Source organism: Triticum aestivum, chromosome 2B (assembly GCF_018294505.1).
Source record: "Triticum aestivum cultivar Chinese Spring chromosome 2B, IWGSC CS RefSeq v2.1, whole genome shotgun sequence".
Lineage (NCBI taxonomy): Eukaryota > Viridiplantae > Streptophyta > Magnoliopsida > Poales > Poaceae > Triticum > Triticum aestivum.
The window spans coordinates 745083489-745090915 of NC_057798.1; the positions used below are offsets into that span (position 1 = coordinate 745083489).

General features: G+C 41.1%; 1 pseudogene; it reads left to right on the forward strand.

Moving 5' to 3' along the window:
- The first annotated feature begins 830 nt into the window (after window positions 1–830).
- On the forward strand, window positions 831–3387 carry LOC123042411 (mediator of RNA polymerase II transcription subunit 20a-like; annotated as a pseudogene).
- The last annotated feature ends 4040 nt before the right edge of the window (window positions 3388–7427 follow it).

Here is a 7427-nt window from a genome sequence, read left to right on the forward strand (position 1 = left end):
TAAGGAGTATATTGTTGCAAAGCTCTGCACCACTTGTCGCAACGGGGAGTTTTTCTTTTTTTTCGTACATCCATTTATTCAAAATGGTTTATCTCTTAAACCGTGCGTTCAAATTTCGAACCGATTTCACCATTGGATTTCTCGTGTTGAGATCTTCAAAATTAGATCTCATGTTGATAGGTTTTGTTGACCTTTTTTCACGAAAAAAACCGAAAGGAAAACCCGAACCGGAGCACTTTTTTCCTTTCCGACAGAGGCACAGCCGTGCCTGTCGCAGAAGAAAGAAAAATAGAAAATGAATTTTTTGTTTTCCGAGAGGCACGCCGTGCCTCTCGCGAAAGCACAACCGTGTCTCTCACAGAAGGGAAAATTAGATCTTTTGCCCCACTTTACTTCCCACTTAGATAATTTGCCCCCCCCCCCCTGAGAGGCTGCCGGGTGGGGCCGGGTCCACTGGTCATTGAGACAACCCCGGGGCAAATCATCTAACCCCTTGTAAAGTGGGGGCAAATCATCTAATCTCCCCTCACAGAAGCAAACCCGTGGCTCTCGCGGAAGGAAAAAAATAACAAAAACATGTTTTTTGTCTACTTTCAAGAGGCACGGCCCGCGAAAGTAAAAGCGTACCTCTCACGAAAGCAAAACCGAGCCTTTTGCGGAAGGGAAAAAAAACAGAAAACACATTTTGTTTTCGTTTTTGAGAGGCACGGCGTTAGCAAGTTGCTCTTTGGAGCCCAACCCAACAGGCCTGTTTCTGGAGCTACAGCCCATATCCATTTAATAGCCTACGTACGCGTAAGTAAGATTTGCTAAAAAAAAGCGCGTAAGTAAGAAGGAATCTCATACTACTCCCGTCCCGTCAAGAGATCGCCGTCGCCCCTCCTCGCCGGCGCTCCCCCCGCTCGCCGCCATGCCCCCCGCCAAGTGGTACCGTGGTCGCGCCTCTTCCTTCACATCTCTTCCCACGGCTCCCAGCCGCTAGCTCACCTCGTCTGTACGTTGCCTCGGCGCAGGCTGATGCACTGGCACCCAAACCCTGGAGCGACGCTCAACAGCCAGATCCTGGCGGAGGCCTGTAGCTGCGCGGAGTCCCTCGGCGGCACCAAGGACGGCCGCTGGAAGACATCCATCATCTCCTGCCGCCCGATCACACGAGACAGCATGGGCGCCGGCGGGCGGCTGCCTCCAGATGTGCCCGGCGAGCTCCTCGGTGTCGCGCTCCACGAGCACCCCGGACTCTACTTCTCCATCCTCCGGAGTCATCGGCTCGTCCTACAGGCTGACGCTTCCTTCCCCCATGTCATGGAGAAGCTCCAGTCGTACAAGGCTCGTGTCAGCCTCAACTTTGAGGTCAAATTGTTTCCTTCCCTACCCTTACAATTTCTCCTTTGATCTCACACCTGACGATTTAGGTCTGTACAATTTATTTTGTTTATTTAATTGAACCAGTGGTGATTAAATTGTTGGATTTCCAATAGCAGGTTCAACGATAAGTTCGTGCTGTTTTCTGCTGAAATTGTGACTGAAGCCATATTTGCTTAAATAAACTATAGTTCGTTTTGCAAGGTTTGCTTAGTGAACCTGACATCTTTAAAGTTAACAACTGTGACAACATACTCGATACTACCAGTTTCCAGCTTGAATTATAATTTCTGGAAGTGGGTGCCTTTCAGGTAGTAGCGATCGATCAACAAAAAATCGCATAGAACTCAACTGATCACAGTGAAGCGACTTGGTTGTTGCTTGTATTTATGTTCTTTAACCTTTCATTTTGTCCTTTGTCATATATTGCATCTTCTGTTTTATTTACATTGTTATTATTATATTACTATGTGCTTGTTGCATTGTCTCATATGAAAGTTTGTTTATTCACATTCATGCCAATTTCCATCTATAGGGATTCCAATATCAACTGGGTGATTTTTGCTTGAGGATAGGTAAATGTGCTCCTAACAATTCTGAAGAGGAATCATGATGGAGGTATTGTTACTATGTTTATTCCTTTTCCATTTTCTGTTCATATCCCTGTTGGTCGTAATCGTGTGGCCTGTTTGATTGTGACTTCTCTTAGTAAAAGATGAGACTCAAACCAAATGCATTGAATCTGTGTTGTAATTTAGTTTGAGTAATTACTGTTAATGGAACAATGGTGTTCTGCTGGTTAGATTCTCAGGCTAATTCTTGATGTCAAGATTAATACAGGTCCAGCCTACTATGGGATACCTTCTAATCCTCTGTATTGATAAGTAGAAATCTACAACCTATTTCTTTTTTATAATTTATTGTGAGTTAGATAGATCTACCTATGCCGAGCTTGATGAACTTAGCAGACGTACATGATTGATGATCTCCTATGTGATTTTATTTTTAAAGCACAACCTTCTAAGCTTTAAATTCGTAAGGCTCTTGGCATCCTTTCTAGCAATAGTTCGTAAGGCCAACTTGTTATTTGAACATATTCATTAAATTGTAAACATATGTTATGATCTACACCTTTGTCTGGGTGTACTTAGCTCAAATTATTAATTGGAAGAAGGGAAAAACTAGATGACTTCTCGTATACTCTATTATATGGACCTGCCTGTAACTCTTCTGTTTGTGAAACATCTCAAGCTAGCAGGGAGACAAACCTTGGTAATAATTCTTTTTGGCCCCTACAATTATATCTGATAAGAAGAAATTTCAGAAATAGCATTAAGATTTTGTTGAATTTCGACCATGGAAAGAAAATTCTTGCCTTCTTAGGCCTTGAGTTCAGCGCCAAAACTTGCAAAACCTCCCACCAGAGCAGATGAACCTTTCCGTGGCCCTGTGGCATGGATACTAGGGACACTTTTAACATTACATATAATTTTATGTTCAAAAAGTTCCACTTGTTAACACAAAATTTAGAAATCCAGTTTTCAGTGGTTTTTGTCCGAGATCATTTCCGTGCTTGCAAGGCTGACATGAAGTTTTATGTTGCTTTTGGTGCAGGTAGAGTATTATCCCTTATCTTCCATCGAAAAGTCCAGGGCAATTATGGTAGACTTCTTTGACATATGGCAGGAAACACTTGCAAAGAAGTCGCTGCCTGGTCGATTCATCCATGTAGAGTCTAACTTTTCAGAGTATGGTCTTTCAGATCACTACTCTTTCCAGCACACGGCAGTTCAGTACGCTACCTGCTTGCAACAACTCGTTAGATCTACATGAAAAGAATCATCACAACATATGCAGCATGTGAAGTCACATTCACATCATCACGAAAACAACTAGATGATACCTTGGGCATTGTTGTTGGAATTCGTATGGTTATGGATCACGAATTTTTTCATTAATAATATGATAAATGAAATTTAAAGTACATACTCTATGGGACGGTCAATGACATCTTATATTACGAGATGGGGGGAGTATGATTTATTAATAAATTATTGAGGTGAACTTTTTGTCATGCACGTTTGCAAGTAGAGGTGGACCTTTTGCCAGGCATGTTTGCATGTTGATGTGACATATGTGCAACTTGAGATAAATATGTTAGTGAGAATCAGCTACTTAGTTATATAGGATGGTGTAGTATGAGTGCACCTATGTGGCAAACCTTCAGGACCCTCATAACATGTTGTCCATGTGTTTGCAGGAAAACACACGCATGAGTTTTCACTATGTAGAAATAATTTATGCAACATACAAAATCTATAAATCACCAACATCCCATCAAGGAATCTGGTTCTCATGAGCGTGAATCGAGTGACGTTGGATCTATTCATAGTGTAGGGGATTCCCGAAACTCAATGGAGTAACCTTAAGCTCTGTCGAGTCACACCTATCCACGGCACCAAATCTTGTTGGACATATGGTTGATCCACCATTAATTAGGAAGGGCAAGGTGGCTGCGCTGGGTCTCCTGCGGCAGTGCAGGGTACCTCCTTGCCTAGTGACCAACGGGTGTAGCACAATCGAACCTTGTCGTTGTCCATCACCCCGACAAACGTCAATCTATGGCTCCACCACTGATAGCAGAGGATACAATCGACGGGATGATAGTGGAGGAGGAGGATAGAAAGCTAGGGAATAGAAACCACCCACATAACCGATATGCTCATAAGGGGAGAGAGAGATGGAGTGCTCGCGAGAGAGTGAGCGAATTTAGGGTCATTTTTGTGTTCCTGGGCTCACTTGTTACCCAGTTACCTGGTTTATTGATTGTATCTAATGTTTTATTGGTCTAGTAAACCAGACTTGGTTCTTTAGAAGAAAAAATAAGAGATGGGAAAAATATCCCCACCTACCATAGAAATTTACCCACACATTAACCGGGTGGACGCTAGACTGGATCAGCCACCTTGGTAGCCGTTGATTCACGTGTGAGATAGGCATCCGATCTCCGCCACATCAGCGCAATCGTTTGCAACATTGGTCGTGTCGTGCTCGGGGCTTTGCAACACCAGCATTGTTGCGCTTCCATCGAACATTATCTGCAGTGTGTCAGCTCGCTAGATAGTGGATATCAAAGTTGTTGACCATTCCGCCGTTGTATTTCTAATTTTGTTTATGATTCCATAATTTTTTAGAACGTTTTATCTTGACCAATCTGCCTTCTTTGACATAGCTCTTATTTAATATGTTGATAGTCTGTGTTGCGTAGAGTGTTGTCTTAAATTCATTTGTGCTTCCACCTATGTCTCTGTTTAGTTATCTACTTACTATAGGAAGACCTTCATCTTTATTATCGTTGTCTATAGTGGGTAGATAAGTTGGTCAGATATGAATGACACGACGACGAAGAACATGCTAACTTGGCACTAATGTGAAGGCAAAAAGGATAGAAAATTGAGGAGATCTTAGATATTTGTTACTGTGGTAAACTCCGTGCCTAGTGTATAATAGTTCTCATGTAGATAATATATTAATTAAGCATGATACATTATATTATGGCTATCATGCTCCAAGCATGGGTGTGTAGCTGCTTTACTGATGAACGATTTTTTCTGAAAATGCTATCTGGTGAATGTTTGCCGGGAGGCATTTCCTGGCAAATGCACCCAGAACTTAGATCCGACTGTGGCAACTTTCTACCCAAAACTCCTGCAAACTAAAAAAACAGCAATGCCATTTTTGCAAATATGCCAACCCCTCCTACTAAAATTGCCAGCCACGTTGTTCGCAAATGCCATCCTAGCTAGTGGATAGTGGCTAGCTATTGCACTCCTTTTTTGCATGGGACCTGATGAACATATTGGTATGATCAAAACCAAAATCAACCATAACAGAAGGATGACTCTTAGTACATGTGAGGAAAGAGTTGGCACGATGTATGCATGAATGTGGGTTAGCATATTTTCTTATGTTACCCCCTCTATATAATTTCATAATGAAGTTTACTCTAGTCCTTGAAATGAAAAATTGAGCAATCCCCCAAAAGAAAAAAAACTATAGTGTTGTATTTGGGATGCTGGAGCAAACCAAAACGACTATGGCCTGAGGGGACGACAACGGAGGCAGGGAGCTAGCCAAGAGGATGAGGGGGACATGTTGAGGGATGTCGTTGTTGCCCGCATTTCTCCCACCTATTTGTCTTGTTCATTTTGACCTTTAAGATTTGTTGTTCTATTGCCTTCGATTCTGGCCTACTCAATGATTTCGTCCTCGGCTCTGTTAGCTGTGCTTTACAGCATGTTTGGTAGTTCAAGGGAAAAGGAATGAGAGTTCATAAGGGAGGTTGTTGAGGGATTAGACTTAGAAGTGGACTATTAGTCCCAATCCTGCGTTTGGTGCATGTTGGAAATTTCTTGTCAGGATTTGATAGAAAAATAATCTCCTAAAAATCAAATTAGATACTAGGCAACATGAGAGAAGTAAGAACCCAATGGATTGCTTCAAACCCATGACCTTTTGGTGACTCTTGTTCATGATTTGCAAAGGGGGGAGGAAAGCAACTAAACAAATTGATCGGTCACAAGGAAAACAACTAAACAAATTGATCTGTCACAAGTCTTATGTGGCTAGCTTTTCTTTAGCACAACTAGCTAGACTTTATTGGATAATAGTCATAGGGACGAACAAACCAAGTGTGTCTCTCCTAAGCCAAAGATGATGCATGCCTAGCTAGATGTGGGCTTCATAATTCAAGCCTCTAAGTTCATCAGTAAAACTATAAGAGATGAAACTAGATTTCCAAGAGATATATCCTTGATGATTGCCGGATATCTTCCTCATGTCCCTTTAGCAATGTTCTTGATGAAACTTTGATAATCAGGCGCAACAACCAATCTTTGAACATATAGATCATTTGTCAATGCAAGACCCTCTCAACACGTCAAAGATTCCAAAGTGGCATCACACTTGCTAGGACTAGGGCCGACGCCCCTAAGTACAGACCTTGGCCATCCCTATAGAAGACAGCCGCTACTCCAGTCATTCTCCCCCACAATAATCCACCTTGCACATTCATCTTAGCAAAGCCAGCCGGTAGGGATATCCAGACCTAGGTATTCCATGATTGCACCGCATCCACCGGGTGTCTTAATGTATGTCATGACAAGCGATGAGCAGGATCCATCACTTTTCACCAATGGAGGTGGCTATGGCTGGACGAGACGCTCATGCTTTCCGGCTTGGCAAATAGATAAAAAAGCCGAGCCATCGACTAAGAAATTGGGCTACTTTCTTGTTGAGCCAAGCCTGGCCCGATGAGTCCAAAGCACACAACCTAGCACAGCCCAACACAGTTAACATACACGTATTGGGGACTGATATCAAGAAAGCCCTCTATGACGCTCATTGTGTCGAGTTGTCATGCAAACCCACAAACCGAGCGCGGCGAGCGATTAATTAGTTTGGCTCGTTTCGCATTTCACAAATACCGGTTTTGGGAGGTTTTCTTTTCTCTTGTTCTCCTATTTCTTTTTTGGGTTTTTTCGGGTTTTTAATTTTATTTTTTGTTTTTTTATTTACATTACCATATCTTTTTTACTTTTTCTTTTATGTTTCTTTTTCTTCTTTTTGTTTTCTTTTTTCTTTTTTCATTTTCATGTCTTTTCATTTAAAAAACACAAAATTTTCAAAAAAATGTTTCAATTATAACTTGCTTAGAATTTCAAATATTGCTCCCTTCTTTTATAAAAATGCCTAGAATTTTTATAAACCACATTCTTATAAAATGTTCATAATTTTGTAAGTTGTCGAATTCAGCAATTTCAAATTTTATTCGAGTTCTTAAAAAAATTGGAATTTTAAAAATTCTTCTCTTTTTTAGAAAAGTTCAAATCTTCAAAACAAATACAAAATTACAAAAATGGAACGGCACTTCAAAACAAAATTCATGCTTCTAAAAACATATAGGTTTCCTAATTTTGGTCAATTTTCAGAAATTATGTAGACTCACAAAATTCGTTCAATTGTTTTCAAAAAAATGTATGAAATTTAAAAACAAAATCATGTTC